The following is a 19,895-nucleotide window of genomic DNA, read 5'->3' on the forward strand; positions in this document are numbered from 1 at the left end:
GCTAAAAAGCTCATTTTTTAAAAATAGGTCAAGTCTCTCATCTCCATGTAACAGGGACAGAAGCAAGTATTAAACTGGTTGATTTGAAAAGAAAGGGATTATCAGAACACTTATTTGCACACAGTTATGCAGAAAAAAATCACGTCAAATGAAATTCAACAGAGCCATATTACACTGAGTAAAATACACAAGTAAACCTGATAAACAACAGACACAACTTGAAAATAAGCTATGAAGTTTCCAAAAAAATAAATCAAAGAGGAAACCGCATATTTCAAAAGTTAAAACATGCAAAACTGAAAAGCTTGCTCACCAAAAACCATCCAGTTTACGTGAAAATAAAAACGTTACACGGTGCATGCGAGGTTCATTGATAACTTCATTTTAAGATATACCACATACTGACATACTCAATCCTCATGTAGGGTAAAACAAATATGAACTAGCTTTTGGGTTAGGGCTGGAGATTAATTTCAAAATATGGAACCCCTGAATTGATTTGCACAGTAAAAATCACATTCCAGTGCCATTTAATAATGAAGTAATCTGGAAGAGATTACCTGACTTTTCCTGAGCACACTATACCCAAATATCTATGGACAACATTTTCATAAGTGCAAAGATATAGGGATTTAACTTTCAAGACAGTCACTGAGACAGCCTTAAAATTAACCATTTTGAAGGTGTTACTCTATTGCCTTGCACTTTGTATAAACACAGCCTGGGCACTTTCTGAATTACTGCATCAATTAGATATGGGGGTGTTAACTGTGCTGCATTAGACATGAATGACATAGTTCCATCAATCTAAGTCTTTGTGCTTAGATCCCATTTTTCTATTGTTCTCTAACATTGGGATCCTTAAATATTATCATTCTAACCACAAACGGATACACAGAAAGAGGTCTCAGTGTATGTTTCAATCATTCATACTCCTGCTACGTTTTGGCAAGGTACAACTCATCAGCTGCCATATATCATAGCTATACTTGAGGAATGTTTTGTTAATTTTAAATTATTTCTCTTCTACTAAAGAAAATAAAACTCATTCTAAAGTTATCTGATCATCCAAAATTGTACTGTCTATTAAAAAGGAATGACTTATTTCTCCTGGAATATAAATTTCCAAATAGAAAACCTGAAACTGGAAACAGTAACTCAGAATTATCTGATTAGTAGACCTATCAATCTCTGGAATCATGTTTTGAGAAAGAGAACACGTGCAGAGTCCATGCTTTTTTCAGCTATTACACTTCAAATCTTTAAACTACATTAGTGTGTTTATTCATTCGTAGTTTCAGGTTAACACAAAGGCATGCTGGGGTAGTTAACCTGCTGCATCATGTTGTAATTCAGCCAGCCAACAAAGACTTTCGTTTAAGTGGCACCCGCAAAATAGCACTGCAGCGTGCCCCTCTAGGGGCTCCGTCTTTGGAAAATGCTCAGTGTCCTCTTTTGAATGTACATTGTGAAAAAAATACTCCGTAACTTCACCCAAACGACATGCTTCCAGCTTAGAGATTCAACACTCCAGAACTGGAACTTCAGATCTCACCAGTGGACACTCCTCTCCTCCCTCTCCAAATTCTTCCAGGAAAAAAACAAAACACTTGTCATACCTAAGATACATCAGTCTGGAGGATATTCATATACCACAGAACTCATTAACTCTCTATGCTATTCTTCAATAGTTGCACTGCTCCATTTCAAAAATAACATTTCTGGAAGGTATTTATACTATGTTAAACTTAGATCCCCTGAGCAAGGCATTGAAGGTAATCACCGGTACATCTGTTTCTGTCATATTTAAATTCATAGCCTAATTCAATTGCAAATAATTAGCTATTTATCACCATGAAGTTCACATTATAAAATCAGAAAGGGCCAACATGATCACAACCATTTAACAAAAGATAGAGGCCTTAAAAGGAGGAAAGGGGAGAAAAACAAAATAAACCCTAGCAATCAATCCCCCAGTAAATCAAACACAATCAGTTCTGCTTGCCCATCATACCCCTGCACAACCCAAATCCCTTTGTTTTTTTTACAGACTTACAGAATATATTGCCATACATATCAGTTAAGTCCATCTTTCATTTTTATAGCCTGAAGAGGAGAATTATTTAGTCAAAATAACATGAGTACACAGCTCTTGTAATACTGTTGTGACCTCGGTTTCTAACACCTACTTTGGAACATTACTATAACTCAGGAACTTTTTTCACTTGCAAGGACATCTTAATTATCCCACCCATGACATGAATGTTTTTGGAAGATAAAGTCTGTAATTAACTTGTTGCCAAACAATATGTTTACTGTCCCTGAAGGTCAGTTCTCATATAAAGACATAAGGACGCTTAACTTTGGGAGATGTGTATTGTAACTGCCGTCAAACATTAACCAAGTGGTCATCCATTATCTATAGTAGCAGCAATGCAGAGTATGAAGATATTCCAAGCACCATAAAATAGCTGTGTTAAAATAAACCTCTACTGAGGCTTGCAACAAGTAAGTACAACTAGAGAGACAGTGCTTGACCCATTGTAACAGGATTTCTTAGAAATTCCACTTAATCTCAGTAGTCAGTCAGTAGTGGGAGAATTTGCTCAAGACAGTCAAACAAGATTGCTTCTGTACTATAGAAATCTGTCTTTGCTGATTGTCCTTGTCAGGAGAAATTAAATTTTGAAACTCTCTTAAAAGATTTTACCAAAACAACTGCAAGGGCTCCTTGCCTTGTTTAGTTCTGCATTTATACTAGAAATTTGCACACACCAGTTTGACCAAGAAATCTGTGACGTGCAAAGGGCAGTGGGAGGGGGGGTATGGGTATAACAAGAGGTTTCATTAGCCCTGCAGAGTCCTGAAGGGCAGCTTAGCACTCCTGGTACAATTCCTCTACCGAAGGAGCTCCCTGTTCCAGGCAAATGAGTAGATAACCATGTTTGATTAAAGACCTCCTATAATATGTCAATTAGTTGTATACATGAGCTAGGTGAGCTACAAAGAGAAAAAAAGAAGGACAAACAATGGAATAAAAAAAGGAAAATTATTATGAAGAAATACATGTAAAGTACATCTATGGTGGTGTGCCCAGTGTTACTCAGTCTCTGACTCACATCCTCATCATTATTCTGTACTTCAACAGGAAACCTAACAGAAACTTGGCCCTTACTTTGCCTTACACTCTGCTTACACTCAGAGACAGATGGAAGGTACGGAGGGCAGAGAAAAGCAGCTACGAAAATCAAGGACGAAGAAAATAATCGTTATCTAACAAGACATGCTCTCCTCATCCTAAGCTCACAGCACGCACTCTTTCACGTGGAGGAATAGGTAACAACTGAGAACGTGTGTTTCCCTCAAAGTGTTGGACAATATGGGAACTACTTGTGAAGAAATGGCATATGGAAGAACCTAAACGTGGCAAACAGGCAAGAGCGAAAAAAGTAAACAAGAAAAAGAAACTCAGATGAGAAAGAAGGAAAAATGGAAATTATGAATATTCAAATAAGGAAGGGAAAGATTCAATTATAGAAGGGAAAATATTAAAAATTTAGAATGGGAAAGAAATCAGAAATTAGGAATGCCAAAATCACTGCACATAAGAACTGGAGGAGGAAGGGGAGTCCGGAGACATTTATGTACAGGTGTGGCCATTAGCACTGCAGTGAACTAGTAAACAAAACAGTTCTTTTGGCATACCGCAGTCCATTAAAGAAGATACTTTGTATTTGTACCTTTCATGCAAAAGCAGTTGATTCACAGTCTCCGTTATTTGAAAAACTCATGTATGTCAGCACTTTAGATACTGGAATAGCTTGTTCGTGTTGAAACATGGACTATTTGCTGTTTTTCCGTTGAGAATAGATTAGATTTCAAATTCCCCCGCTTGGTTACCAAAAGCATTTCCATCAGCTGGAAACACTTTTCAATCCATCTTGCCAACTTTTGACCTATGCTAGTTTCTTTTGGAAGGTGAAACCAGTCAGGATCAGGCATGGATAAGCAATTCTCCACTGAGAGCCTGTCAAATAGACACACAGCCTTCCCCGAGCCAGAATGCAGAAAACGTGTATTTCTTGAGAACGGACACTTACTCAAAGCTGTTCATATGGAAGCAAATAACAAGAACCTATGTCACGCTGCAGTTTCTCTTGTAGATGAGCATGGGCATCACACATGCTATTCATTTTCTGAAATAATATTGGAGAGTGCTGTTTATATGTTGCCCTATAGACCATCTAATTTAAAAAATGTAGCATATTAAAACAATTGAAAAAGGCATCTGTTTCTGCAGCACAAAATGAAGAGTCTGATTACTGGACAAAATAATTGACATACTGTTACACTATACACATTTGCCTGAATACTATGGAATAATAAGCCATTATATGATAAGAGAAGACTTCAGCTAATCTCAGCCCACAAACATACAGTCTTACTCCTTCACTGCTGTCAGTGATCCCCCTGAAGTGCCAGCCAGCTGCAAGTTGATTTTTGACTGAGTTCTCCCCTTTGTATGTAAAACAGAAGACAAAGATCTGTTGCTACGGCTGGCTGGCAGCTCATGGCACCTAATACCATAGCAGTATTACCTTTACAATACTGCACACAAAAGTATACCAAAGTCCTTCGCGTTCTTCCCATCATTCCCCTTCACCATCCGTCCACACGTTTTATTTTTTTTTTAAACCAGGTCATCACAAGTCCAGCTCCGATGTCTCTTTAATTTCCCAGATGATCTGCTGACTTACTTGTGGTTTGCAGGAACGAAAGCTTCCTGCAGGCTGGTTGCACCCAGCAGAGAATACAGATGCCTTGTTGCAGCAGAAGGAAGAAAATTAGAGCTGAAGTCGTTATCCCCTTCACCACCACCACTCTCCATCCTCTGTGTGAACTCTCTGACAGCATTCCCCCCCTTATCTTCTTCTAGAGTGTCAAGTAAAATGAAAAGGTTAAACTTGAAGGCTTGTACATGGCCTTTGGGTTAGCTATCCACTTTTTTAAAAAAAGCCCTACATACAGCAAAATATTTTTAAAATCACAGAAACATTAAGGTTCAAGGTCTAAATTTGCTACCTTAGCTGAACTACATGCAAAGTTTAATACTGCTCCACAGAGAAATACTTAATACATGCTTCCCAAACTGACTATTGGAAGCCACCTTCAGAACCAAAATCTGTATCCAACAACATCTCGCAGGTGCAAATCCCCATGCTTTGAAACACCATACTTCTTTACGTTGCTCTTCATACAAAAATATAGGACACTAAAACTGGAACAGGTAAGTATTCTTAACTTCCATCTGGTCAAGGTTTCCCTTTTCGTTTTCTATATTTAGCATCTCCCTGTTCAATCCTCTTTCCCTCTTTCACATGCCCACATTTCCTTTCCTTGCTTTAACAGAGGATATTGGGACAATCCAGCAAACAGTAAGAAGTACAGACATAGTGCTGTGAAACCCTCTAACTAAAAAGCCTGCTGTGAATCAGCCTCGCTGGAATCACAGGCCACCACTCTATTTCACTCCCAGCCAGAGCCACAGGTAAAGCTTCATGTGGGGGGGAAAAAAAAAAGGTGTTACTAAATACTCAGCCTCTAGTGCTACATGCCAGCGAACGTCCACTGGGTGATGGATTGCCCGGCAGACTCCCTCCACATGCAGTCACCCGTGGCTCACCAGTGGTTTGTTACCCCAGGCTCAAGCCTACTGAACGGAACAACTTTTAGAGTAGTTTGTAAGTCTTTGCAAAGCAGCAGCTTTTAGGCTTTCAGTCTTTTACAGTTAATTCTGAGGAACAGGGTCAAAATATATGAGCCTTGGTTTTGCATTAACACCATAAATGCTTAAAACAACTCGTTAGCTATGATTCATCTATTTGTCTAGAAACAAGTAAATGTCAGTACTGCCAGGAAAGGGGAAAGTTTATGATTAAGCTCCGGCTGTAGTCATTCCTCCTAATAGCCGCTTGAAGATAGCATTCAAAAGCATTTCTAAAAGATTCAGCACTTGATTTTCCATCCACCTCACTGAAATAGTATTGCAGAGAAGTCATACAAAAGAACATCTATGTAGAAACACATACCTTTATATTCAATATTGTTATATGAAACCATTTTGCAATTAGCTTAATTTTAAGGCAGAAAAATAATTCAACAGAAAATGACACCGGATGACTGGAGTAAGCACAGAAAGCAACTGTTCAAGCACACGTAGACATCAAGTCAACGATATTCTACAACTCAATGGAAAGCTCACGTGCAGTTCTCTATTGTCTTAACCTACTGTTTCAAACACTGACAGTCTTAACATTTCTGCTGCATGAATTTTTGATCGCCCCTCAAAGAGAAACTTGGAAACCACCCAGTTTTCCAGCATGTAAAGAGTAGCTAAGTAATTCATATCATGAACCCACTGATGAAACCTCCAAATATGTCCTCCCCATCAGTGAAGATCCCTGAGAGAACCACGAACTGAGAGTCATTTTAGGACACTTGATTTACATGATGTTCATCTCTATTTGTTAAAGTCAAAGCACGGATAAAGTAGTCAACCAGGTAGGGCACAGTGCAGAGAGACCACCTTCCTGTCTCATGAGAAAAGGCTCTCAAATGAGGAAAGAGCTGTTACACTAATGCAATCTAAGTTAATAATAATAAAATATTATACCTTTGGGTATATTGAACATGGAATTAAGTCATTTATTTAAAGTATCACATAAGAGCTCTAGAAACAATAGACACAGGCACTTTATTTTTTTGATGTATAAATGAGTTTGGCATGTAGATACCTTGTGTCTTGCCATGTCATGACTGCAGAACAACAGCAGATACTTTTCAGCTCAGCCTTAATTAATTTACTCCCAAATGAATACCGCATTTAGAAGGAAATAAATTGTAATTTTATCCTGGAAGACCACTTCACACAAATGGGACAAACCGTACCTGATTTCCATCTATTCTCTAATCATGCAGAGACTTACTATAAAGAATTTAAAATAATTTTAAAAATACCCAGCTGCTATTGCACATAAATATTACACCTTCCTCTCTGGATAAAATCCGTCTGAGGGAAATAGCAAAGTTGCTTAAGGCTTGTTCTTCTTACAACTCACACGGACATGCCTGAAACACTCATATCACTGTTCCATCAAATTTCAAATCACCTATGTGGAAATATCTACAAGTTCAACAACGTTCCACTGCTTGTGTTCTGCTATTTTGGTATTTTAATTATGTTACTCCACACAGCAGAACAAAGTTTGACATTAGTAGTGAATTGTCACTTTAACAAAATGCGTTCCCTTGAGGAGAGATAATACAGGTCATATGAAAGTCCCCATTTTAGCTTAAAACCTTCTGAAACAATCCTAATTGTTTTCGGAAAGTCAATGGCAGGATTATGCTCTGTCTGAGGCACAGAAGTGAGCGAGTTATAAATATATGTTACCTCATTTTTGTTTGTTTTTTATTGTGGTGGAGGTTTTTAAAAAAAATAATATGAGGAGTCAAAATAAAAAATGAAACGTGAATTCAACATTAATTCAACAGTACTGACTCTGGAATAAAAGCATGATAGCATCGTGCTGGAGACGTACAGTTAACATTGTGCTAGAGAAGTACAATCCTTATCATTTTTCTTCAAAACATTTTACTAAGGAAATGGCCAATATTACAATACAAAGACCAGGGTACAGCACACAAACATCAAAAAAATAGTTTCACAATAATATCCAGTGAGTCAGCATGTCAGAAGCTTACACAGACTTTACAAATACCAAAGCTTACCATGTTGCAATAAATTCCACTAAACTAATTTATAGAATGTTAATTGTTGCTTTTATAATGGCAAAATCAAGACACCATAGGTATCACTCTCTAAAGGGAACCCAGCAAACTGGTCTAATTGTTAATTGACTAATGAAAGTTAATTATTAGGTCAGGGCAGTGGAAGTTTCGCACTTGCATGACAATTTCTACAGTAACATGCTTTGAATCTGATAGGGACACACATGGACACAGATTGATATCAAACACCATGAGCAACAGGTACACGTAGTCATCTGCACAGGTTCAGATGTTTCTCACAACAGCGTCTTCTTAAGAGAGCTGCAAAGAGAAGGAAGTGGAAGCGTGCGAGTCTTTAAAGAAATCTATCCAACTCTTCCCATTGCTCTTGCCTATTCTTCCAATTCGTGTTATCAAGAACATGCCACTGAGCCCCTCTCCAAGGAACAGCACGTCCCCTGACAGCTGAAGAGTGGCCATAGCACTGGATGCTCAGTTTTGTAAACATATTCCCATGCATTATCTCAACACTCTAAGTTCTCTTTTCTGTGTTGTCAGCCTATTTACAAAGGGAAGACTTGGCTATTGCCAACCTCTCTACTTCTCCACCAATGCACTGTGAAAAGGATTTCCGCGTGCTAAAAATCAGCACAGCAAAATGCAGATCTTTATGTTTCTCCAAAGGCTGTCTCTGGAAGGCACAACACATTAGTACCCTTGGTTTCACCTAGACCACCTGGTCTTAGGGTCCAGAACCACTCAGAAGTGGGGGAGGTGGACAGGAATCAAGGCAGATAGATTCTACCACTTTCTGGCTAGAAAAAAGAAAGCCTGTAGTCCTATTGCTATAGACAAGTGGCCCTCGAATCCTCCCTTGCTCTGCCCCAGGAGACACTCTTCAAAAGAACTAGCATATATGTGCTGACCTAGGGGTAATGGAGACACTTCTTGAATGCCGGCCTGTGTCACAGGTTTAAGTATCCTGTGGGGTCCTGAGCTGCCCTTACCTCACCTGGGTGAATATAACTCACGCTAAATTAATTTTTTCAGAGAGAGAAAAGAGAGAATCAATATTTATTCCAGGATCAAAATGCTTTTCGCTTAAAGAACTCAGCAGTCAAGAAAAATGAGGAGCAATCATTTTGTTCCCATGACAAACAAAAGCTTCCTTGCCAGTAGACACTGTATATTGACAATAACCTGTAAGCATCGTAGCACGCATAGTAATAAGATGGTATTTTGCTGCAGTGGATTTCTATCTTGTAGACACTATTTTTGGTTCTAAACAGAAATTGCAAAGAATCAAAATATTGTATTTTCCATTAAATAGCAACATTAAAATAGTTACAATTAAGACACACTTCCCCCACCCCACATAAATTTTATTTAACGTCCTAATTTAAATACAGAGGCTATAAATTATGACTAAGAAACCATGAACTGATTCAAAATGCAAGGAGGCAAGGAACAGGAAGTTCAGGGGTTTTTTGGAAACTTTTATTGTATTGCAATTAATTTGGTAGTGCACCAAGCTACTACCAAAAATGTCACACCAAATTAACTTTCTTTTTATTAACCACGGCAGGTCAAATAATAAAAAAACTGAAGGTGTCTTGGTAATTAGACTTAACTCAAGGACACTAATTTACAATGACACAGGTTCCTCCTTTCTGTGTTACCTCACATACTTCACAAGAAATCCTTGAAGGGTCAAATTCTTATGTCACCTAGAAATGATTTTGATCACTCCCTATCTGAACTGTATTCATTTTGCCTCTAATACAACTTCCAGTTTTCAGCCTGTCACATCAACTTGGCCTTTAGTGGCTTGATTCTGTTTCAAAAGATGTCATAAACCATGCTTGTCATCACCTGCTGCATTACATAGACCTCAGCGGTAACCATGTCACAGGCCAAATAAAACCAGCTTTTGTTAGCCACCCACTGATTGCGACACATATGAACAGTTCTGGACCTCCAGTTTATAAAACGGCATAAGATGGTATTGAATCCATCAAAAACGCTCAAGTGAACACCAACTCTCCATAGTTTTTGGCAGATTTCTGCATGTATTTTAAACAATTGTAACAGCAGCGTTTCCTCAAAGGTATCGAAAATAAGCAGCAACAGTGATGCAATAACTTGCTCTTCAACATGGATGAGACTTAGTGTAGGCTCACTGTATCTGCTAAGTACAAATTACTGCCCAGTCCTGGAGGTGATAATCTAATGTTATAATACCGGACGTTACAAAATGGATATTAATATGGATTGAGAAGACAGTGAGAACAAGATTAAAATGCAATCAGAAGTGCTATTTTATTTTTACAGGGGTTTTATCAAGGCTCAGGAAAACCCCTGAGCTGAAAATAGGTGGAGATTAAAAGAATACTTTAGAGAAGCATAATCTATGCTTGCTCTGTTCCTGCTCTTCCCTTCGCACTCATTTATGGTCTTTAGGGGACTTAATGCCTTTTTTTTTTTTTCTTTTGACACCATTCTAGAAACGCAGCAATACCCGGCTTCATGCACGGAGAGGATGGCGTAAGCTCCTAGTACATTTCCCAGTCCCCAAACTCATTTAATATAAAATCCTCAAGTTGAGGACCTAACAGATATTAAACTGATAAAAACATATGCTACACTTGATCTTTGCCAAAAGGTCAAGAAGCAAACACGAGTCAGCACACTCGATGGTTTCTCGGTCTGACTCAGTGAGCACACTGAGACTGAATCATCATAAGATTTTAACACCGCAGTAGCAATAATTATGTAGCTTTATCACTCAGATTTATTTCAAGAACCTGCAGACAGACTACAGACTCCAAATAACTCACTCCAGGATTTCAACGAGCTCATGATTTTGCACACACAGTAACTGTTGCAGGACAGGAACTTGGGAAAGCTAACGATGCCACGTCCAGCCTCCCAGAATATTCCAGTCTTGGTCTGATTATTCCCTCCATGATAAACTAAATAAAGTGAGAAAACACCCAAGAACCTTCCCTTTAACCTCCTGCTGCTCCCCTACCCCCCTGCCCCAAACACTTACGCAATCTTCTGGTTTCTGAATCATTATGGGTTTATTTTAGAACCTTCTCCCCATGGATTAGAGAGCAGCTCATCTCCCCTACGGAAAGTATTTCACAAAATTCTAAAAAGTTGAGAGACCTTTTATAGATAACATACTAAGGACAGAATTACAAACTGCAGTGTATTTTCTTAATGCTTGCTGGACTCATTAGAGCATCTTACACGCTAATTCAAAGACTGCATCTCAGTCTTATCAAAGCAGGATTTTTAATTACTCTGTTCCAAACTCCACAATAAATTAACACAGACAATGTCCACACACAGACAACACTAAGACAATATTGCTAATGCTTCAAAAAATCATCCCTGTGCATGGAAACTAAAAATGTCTTTTGAAGTTAATGAGTAATAAGAAAAGACATTTGAGTAACTTGGAACGGGACAACAATTTCTTAAAAATTATTTTAAGAACACTTTGTAAACAAGCTTAGAAACCTTCTTACTTCCCATTGTATTTTCAATCACTCGTTATAATCACTAATTATTTATAAGACTACAACAGTAGGTCAAAAGTAAAAGGAAATGTATTGTCACAGCAGAAATACCCAGCTAATATACTGATGCCAGCGTCCCAAGCTGCGCAAGAGAGCCAGCCAACTCTAAGGTAATTGTTTTACTTTCAATACAGAGCATTCAGTGAATCAGTATCAGCAAATCTACTGGATTTTAATGAGTTAAAATATTTTAATAGCATAGCTTTATTCTTTAGTTTAATCACCTTTCCCTAAGGCTCTGAACAACATTTAAGCATGTGCTTAATTTGCTATTGAAGTCAACAGAACTTTCAGTGAATACTGAAAGTTAAACATGTGCTTAATGAGATTTACTGAATCAGAATGCGTAAAAACCGATGTGAGCAGAATCAAAGCCCGGAGGCATTAGTCAAGTCCACCCTGAGTCTCCCTAAAAATACAGGGCCTCCAAAATGAGAATTAGAATTTTATAATTAGCATGACTTGTCTACTGTACATCTGTATTTCTGAAATACTTATATGGCAAAACACATACCAGACTTCATAGGTCTTTGAAGTAGAAGGAAAGAACCCTTGAATCTACCCTAAAATACTAACTGGAAGCTTTTGTGGAATTCTGTTTGGGATCAGTAGTTCAGCAATACCCTTTGACATGAGGCAACTCTTGATTTGTCTCATGTTTCTTCCCAAAAGAAAATGCAGTACAATTAAAATGTTTTGATTGGGGGCGAGGGAACGAAGGGATGGAGTTAACATGTCTATTTTAGCTATCTTTTCCTCTGTGACAAAGAAGGAATGTAATCCAATATTAGTATCTCACTTCCTCAATCATTCAAGCAAACTGCATAATCCTCTCAAACCCGCATATGAACATCTGCATTATACCAGATGATACTCATTCTCAGATTAAATTAAATTACCTGCATGCCTTTAAGCCCCCTTTTTTATTACCAAAGACTACCATTTCTTCCTAGTGCCGATTTAGTTTAACAAATAACAACTCAATGATCTTTGAATACAGCATATAAAATATAAAACCATTCTTTACTATTCTGAGTGACATTTAAATGGGTTAAATCAACATTTAATTGAATTGCAACTAATAAATATTTTTCTTGACAGTAAATATTAAAAAAGGATTTGACTCGGAGAGAAAAATTCTTCACATTGACAGTCACTATAAATGTTCAAATCTGACTTAGCAATATTTTACTTCTTTCTCTTCTAGCTTACATGGAGGATCTGGTTCTGACATCAAATGTCAGAGAGACTTTTTTTTTTTTCTGCCCAGAAAAACTAACAGTGTATTGGAGAAATGTTTAGCAATTTCTCTTAACAACATACTGTTACCAATCCTTTCTCAAATATGCTGTCAAAAACACCAAATCTGTTAAAGACAAAATTTTGCAAATTTAAATTCGGAACAGAAACATTTGTTCCTTCAGTATGGCAGTCATTAGCATGGAAGGAGTTAATCTTCCCTACTCTTTTAAAAAGTCTAGGAACAGCTGTCACTCAGGTGATGAATACAAGCTGCCAGCCTTTTAAACAGCAGGTACAGCATTTGAGCTCTGAATTAATTAGCATTCAGAAAGCCTAAACACTGCTTGATAACTCCACAAGATAATTTTTGTCCCTTCCTGCAAATTAATACTGCTATTAAGATAAGCAAGGACACAATGCAGATCGTAATTGTACCCATTAAACAAAGTTTCACAAATAACAAATTAGAGGTCCCAGCCAAGAATGCATCAAGTCAAATAAAGCATTGCTGCAAATAATGTGCAGGAATTCATCTTCACTTTTTCATGGCATTCACAAAACACATACAATATGAATTCCTGCGTAAATGCATGAAATGTTTTCTGCGTATGAGCACAGGCTTCTCAAAAGTTCAAGTTTCTAAATGTTTAAATAGTGGCTTTGTCTCAAAAGCACTCGGGCTACTTCCATACAAGAGCCCCTTTTAACACACGCATGTACACTGGAACGACAAGTTGGCAAGGCCTCGGAGACTATACTTAAAACATCTTAAAAACAAGGCCTCCACCAAATACTGTTTCAGCACTGCATCAAAGTCTAAAGAACCCAGTGTGAAAAACCTTCCTCCTAGATATATCATTTCATTTAAATGACGAACAGATTTTAAAAAGCACAAAAATGATTGATGTCAGAATTTAATGATGTTTAATAAGTGGCCATCTGTCAGCAGTCAAGGAGTAAAAAAGCAACACATTATTATTTCCCAAAAGATTAGAAATATTGATGCTAATTAAAAGGCACATTATCATTATTTCAAAGCAATGTCTAATCAGACTTCCAAGTCCAGCGAAGGGGAAGGGGGGAGACCTATGGATAGCAGTGCTCCCCAAATGGGTCATGTGAATTGATCATCTCCTGAACTGGTATTGTGATAGCGTACAGATCAGAACTTGGCAAGTAGCAGGTAACCCCTGACTGGGTGGGCAAGCAATTAAACCCTGACCTGATGTATGAAAGATTACTGATTTTAAACTCAACTCTTTAGAAGAAATCTTTGGTACATTTTTACAAAGAATTGCAAAAGAAGAGAACTATGCTAAACATGGCATTTCACTATTTATTTTTTCCAGTTTTCCACACACAGTATTTCAAAACAAAATAAAACTTGGCATCACGGTGCCCAAACATATGATTAATTGCACCATACTAAACTACAATGTACTAGGTATTTTTAGCTGAGAAATGGATTGATGTCACATGCGCATAAGGGACCTGCATTGTTAAGCATGACTGAAACCCACACAAAGGAACAAAATCCATGACCATGGTGTCTGTGAAGCACTTTTGACTATTCGGGCCTTTAAGAACACCCTTCTGGGGTCCAGGGTGCTTCGGCTCCTCATGCCGAGTGCTAGGGAAGAAGAAGGTACACAGAGGTAGGTGGTTCAGGCTGCTGCTAATGTTTGCCCGGACCTCTGCCTTCAACATTAATAGTCAGTTTATTACCTTTTAAAATGTGGTATTTATTGACATTTTCATAATTCATCTTGATCAGAACCTCTTTTAAGCAAACAGACCTCTAATAACCTCAAAATCCATGCTTCATGTTTGAACAGAAGCAGCCAGCAGGACATAACATGCTTTTTCTCTTAGTATGTAAAAAGCTGACAAGACTCTTGGCATTTACTGCTTACAGAGAAGCAAAGTTATAGGCCACTGGAAAATGTTTCCCTCCCCTTGGGATACAAGAGATGTGTAAGCAAGATATGACTGATCACACCTCCCACGTTGTGGAAACCATATGTACGGTCCCAGGTACAGCAATACTGACTCTGAGTCTTGCTTATTAGTTTACCAACTTTACGAGGCCAGTTGAACAGCTTTGTGGTGCCAGAGGAAAGGGGCGGGTGAGCGGTACAGCATACTCCAGCACCGAAGATAAGTGAAGCACAAATGCAAAGTAAAAGGCATACTGGGACCAGCTGGAGAAAATAGGGATGGGAGAATCACATTGAAAGTATGGGAAAATGGCAAACTGGAAGCATCACAGCCATTGTTGCAGCAAAACACAGCTGCCCAGGCAGTCAAGGCCCAGGGGCATGAGTACCCATACATAATTAAGACCAGCCATTTTTTCCACCGTATTTTTAACAGCAAACTTTTTCACCTGTAACTGCCACTATCAAATTACCATCTCCACGGTACAAAGCCATCTCTAGTCTTCTTCCTCAGGTCAAGGAACCCATTCATCACCGTCAAGTGAAGCATATTTCTATTTTTACTTGTCATTTTCAAACCATCGCTTCACACAGGTGCGACCTCTGATCCTGATTTTCCTTCCAACACTCCCCTGCCATACTCTCACAGTCCTCCATTATCTCCTCCCTAAGAAATATTAAAAAACTTAAGAAAGATGTCCCTGGTTTTGATTACCCTATTCCAGTCTAACTCCTTGATCTTCAGCATAAACACTTCAATCATTCTGGCATTTTCATTGACTCAAATTAAATGCAGAGCCAGTAATTATTTCACAATCCCCTTGCCCTTTCATACACAGGTCTTCTGCCTTACACAATGACAAAGTATTACCTCCTAGATCCTTAAATGGTTCAGATACTTCAGATACGCTTTGGATATGAATCTGACACCAGGGAACTCTTAAGTAAACCTTGTGAGGCTTACCCAGTACTAATTATTAGCAATTACAGTGCTTTTCTAATGTTGAGCTCCAATGCTCAAACATGATGCGAGCCATATAACCATACAATTGTTCCACTGATTAACAGGTTCCTCAGGGTGATCACGAGCACTAGGTACAAGATCCCCTGTATTTTGCAGCCTGCTAAATGTAAATTCAGTGGAGCTGACAGCAAAAGGGAAATTCACAGTACTGTTCAGGTACCTTCAAGACAGGAGGTTTAGGCAGACATATAGAAATGAAAAAATACCATCAGTATCCAGTTTTACTTCTGTTATTTACTTCCATATTCACTACATTTGTTTTAAGCTGTCACCAAATCCTTTATTCTTTGTGCTTCACAGATTTGCTTTCTGACTCTGTGCAACTGTTGTACATTGTATAGCTGTCAGAGCAGAAGTGGAATGTATTAAAAGCTGGATAATTATAAGTTGGGGCATATGGCACTAAGGAGAATGTAGGAGTTAGTGGAAAGAAGGAGGTTTTGTTTTGATTTTTTCAAGAGTCCGGATATGACTAAAGCTTTTTCCGGTGGGCAAAGAAAATATCCCTTGTTTCTTTGTTTCTGCACAATTTGAAAAGTTGCTTGCCCTTTTTTTTTTTTTTTTTTTTGGGGTTGGGGGAGAAGAAGAGAGGATGGGAAGTTTAACTTTAATTCCAATTTACACGAAAAATAATAAACCTTCCTTCTGGTTCTCGTCTTCTGTCCCAAGAAAATACTTTCTCAAACAGCATGCATTACGTTGAGGTTTTTACAAAAAAAGCACAGAAATGAGCTAGCTGCTGTGTAAACATGGCAGACTTCATAGCTCACATGCACTGAAATGATCAGCGCAGTTCGCTCTTCTCAAAGGTATTGCTTCAAGCTGCTGACTCAAGACAAGAACACAACTCTGGTCACAGTTTCTGAGTATTTTCTCCGCAGCTGCAGGGTATAGAGGGTTTTCTGTTTGTTTTGCCTTTTTTCCCCTTTTTCATATGAAACCTCAGATTCTGAAGTACAGTTTGGCAGCACCAGACTGAATTAGCTGCCAGTTTCCTAGGGTACAGAACCTCTAATAACACAAAGCCCTGACTATCTTCTTGCCCAATAAATAATCAAAATTTTGCACCACAACCTTCCTTAAAAATATGACTTCTTGTTTTCATCTCTCAGTTACCGCTGATCTTTTCTGTCAACAGGGTTTCATCCATTACAAGTCTGCTCGTGACACGTTAGGTCCCAATGCATCTCTTAACAAATCCCCCACGCATGGCGTGGTTCACAGAGTGCACAGGCTGCAAAAAGGACCGCAGAGACAGAGCCTCTCTTCTCTAATGGGATCAGAAAGGCTGCGCTTTCACATGGAAGACGCTCATCAAATGAGAGGATGGGAGACGGCGCACTGTCAGGGAAGTCCAGGCTTACGTACTGCATTTTAGGCGCATAAGCAGAACAGAGCATTCGTGGTATTTGTATTCTTGAACACCTCCTCTGTCGGCTTGAATTATCGGTCACGTGTTTACTGCTGTCATGCTGGAAAGCTGACCCAGGCGATGTTTGCTTCATACTCAGCAATTTTAAACAGCTTTTTTCTAGGCTGTGTAACTTGCTCTCTAGGACTGGTCCTTCCTTTTCTCCTCCCATCTTCTGTCCCTGCTTCAATTTAACACTTGTTCACTTTGCCCAACATACCAAAAGAAAGCGCACGAGGCAGTAAAATCTGGACAAACATTTTTGCCAGGAGTGAAGTATCAGAGGCTTCCCTTGGTTTTGCAGAAGTAATAAAGGGAATAAAGTCAGTGAGAGCTATTCGCTCTCCCCACTTATTTGTTTCTTTTTAAAACCTGCCTGCCCCTCTATCAGCAGCAGCCTACATTTAACTTGCAGTTGTGGAGGGGAGGAAGGTGACAGACACCAGCGTGCTCCCCCGCTCCCTGCGGCACCCTCGCCGACCTCTCTTGCAAAATGCTATTCCACTGCGCAGCTGCTTTCTTCCACTTTCTCAGGGAAGCGGCTCCATTTTCATCTCATTGACAAGGAAACAAAAAGTGTGCTTAAATTCACTATAGGAACCCGTGACACCTGGGGGGGCGGGATTTCTTCCAGTTAACTGGGATTTTAAACCAGTTCCCACATGGCTCTCTGGGCTTCTCTGAAATCTTCTGTCAAGCCAGGAGTTTCAGTTCACTCAGAGACCCAAAGTGCTGCAAAAGCTGCTCTTGATGGGTGCCAAACTGCTAATAACTGAGAGATTACAATGGCCGTGTTACCGCTACTCCAGTTTCATCTTTTGAGATATCTGAGAAAAAGAGTAAGCCTGCGGCTGTGTATACACACACACATTCCCTAGCAGAGCGAAACCATGTCACTGAGGGTACGTTGAACAGGAGTCATCTATATATTCTGTTCTTGGATCAATTAGATGGTGCAGCAGAACCAACACAGCTAAGCACAGTGACAACGTTAGTACATGTACCGCATCATTTTATAGCTATCTGTAGTAACTTTTCAAATAATTCTATCATTTACATTATGTTCTAGGTATTTTATGTTATAATGAGTTGAGACACCCGAAGTACACTCTCTAAAATTTCACCTTGGGCTTTCTGCTGAAATGCCAGTATTGCAAAACCTCCACTGGATGTTTACACTTAAGTAAATACTGTTGCAGACACTTTAGAAAAATTCATACACATAAGTCTCTTAATATTGTTTCCTATGTACAAAAATCCCAAATGAACCAGAGGCATTCATTAATAACATGCATTAATGGGCAGAAATTTCTTCACATGGACTCTATAAACCTTCAAATACTTGCAAGATAAATACTTTGCTTTTGTGTAATAAGAAATGTCAGAATTTTGGTTTCGATGAAACGCTTGGACCTAATTTTCATGATGAGTATATCAACGCTTGTACCAAGCACAGATGGGAAGAAGTATGAATTTATTTTATGCTCCCTTTCATACCTTCATAGCAATATAAATTTAGATTTATTGTATTATTGCTAACTAAACTTGAGATCCATCCATCTGGGGAAAACATGTGAGGAACACCCAGATTCCTGAATGGATGTTACTTGTTTGGGTAAAAGAAATTAGGCCACAGGCACTCCACACACCTGGTAATTAGGTGAGATCCTGAGAACTTAAAAAAAGAAGAAGAAAAAAAGGAGCACCTGAACAGATCTTTCCCATCTGCTTTCAGAACGGCTGGTCAATCAGCTGTCAGCTAAACAACTCAAAAAAAAAAAAGTTAACTGACATTATTTACTAACTGTTCAAAAAGAGCACAACAGCAGCAAAACCACACAACTCCTCCTCTTGTCCAAGTAGAGAAGCCAGCATATGCTATTATTTCAGGGGGACACTTGTCTCTCTGAACAGTAACCCTGCTTCACCTAATAAATTGGGTTTATGTGCTTTTATCCAGGAACTTCAGCTGAATTTAGACACCTGTTTAACTTTTTTTTTTAAACCAAATATGAAAGTAAACAGACCTACTTAAAGACAACTTACAAGTGAATCAGACCTCCTGGAGGAAGATAATACTACAAAGGATGAACAGAAAAAATGCACAAATTCCTTATAACGGCCAAAGGGTTTGGTTTTTCAAGGCATCTGGTGATCTAAACAAGTCCACTGGGACCACATGGCAGGTAAACAAATTAACATTTTGTTTAAACGTTAGTCAACAAGCTCTTTCCATTCAAACCCAGGTCAGCTGCACTGGCAGCTGTTAAAAGCAGTGACACTCCTGTCTTACACAGAGGCTAAGGAGTGGGTGGAAACACCATTCTACTTTTAAAACACCTCCCTAAAACCTTACACTTCACAAAATTTATACATGTTACATGACAATTCCTGGGGATAACCTTCCCAATTCCTTCCTCCATCCTCTTCTCATTCAAAATGTTGGAGGTTAAAACCCAAAATCATTCACTCTAAACAGCAACCAATGCAATTTTCGTACATCACTCTGCGTTGCTCATCATCATTGCCGTAACGTACTTTAGACCCAGTTTTACAGGGTAGTGACATAATGCAAATTCTGAGAAAAACACAACAGGAAAAATACTGGCATAAAACATCAAGCACCAGATGAGAGGATGCTTGCAGAGAATTCTGTTGGATTACCCTCTACAGTTCATGGAATTTGCAGCAGGGTAGCACCCTGCCACTCGGGCAGCGCAGTGTGAGCCCAGGAAGCCAGGCAGGTAATGCCGTACGATTCCGACAGAACAGCACACGGCCCATCAGAGTGAATCTTCAAAATCTTTAACTGAAGGTGCCACATACAACCACAGGCTGAAACACGCTATGAGGGCACACGTGGGAGGGAGGTGGGGAAAGGTGGTGGGGCAAAACCAGGAAGA

General features: G+C 38.9%; 1 protein-coding gene and 1 non-coding gene across 5 annotated transcripts in view; both read right to left on the minus strand.

Annotated features, from left to right (window-relative positions):
• MACROD2 (mono-ADP ribosylhydrolase 2) overlaps window positions 1-19,895 on the minus strand; it is an 884,404-nt gene that overhangs the window by 474,170 nt on the left and 390,339 nt on the right. The gene's annotated exons all lie outside the window — the stretch shown is intronic.
• Window positions 10,277-10,466, minus strand: LOC132319061 (U2 spliceosomal RNA). The gene has a single exon (XR_009484441.1). It is a non-coding gene; the product is annotated as a U2 spliceosomal RNA (small nuclear RNA).

This window comes from Gavia stellata, chromosome 23, assembly GCF_030936135.1.
Source record: "Gavia stellata isolate bGavSte3 chromosome 23, bGavSte3.hap2, whole genome shotgun sequence".
Classification (NCBI taxonomy): Eukaryota; Metazoa; Chordata; class Aves; order Gaviiformes; family Gaviidae; genus Gavia; species Gavia stellata.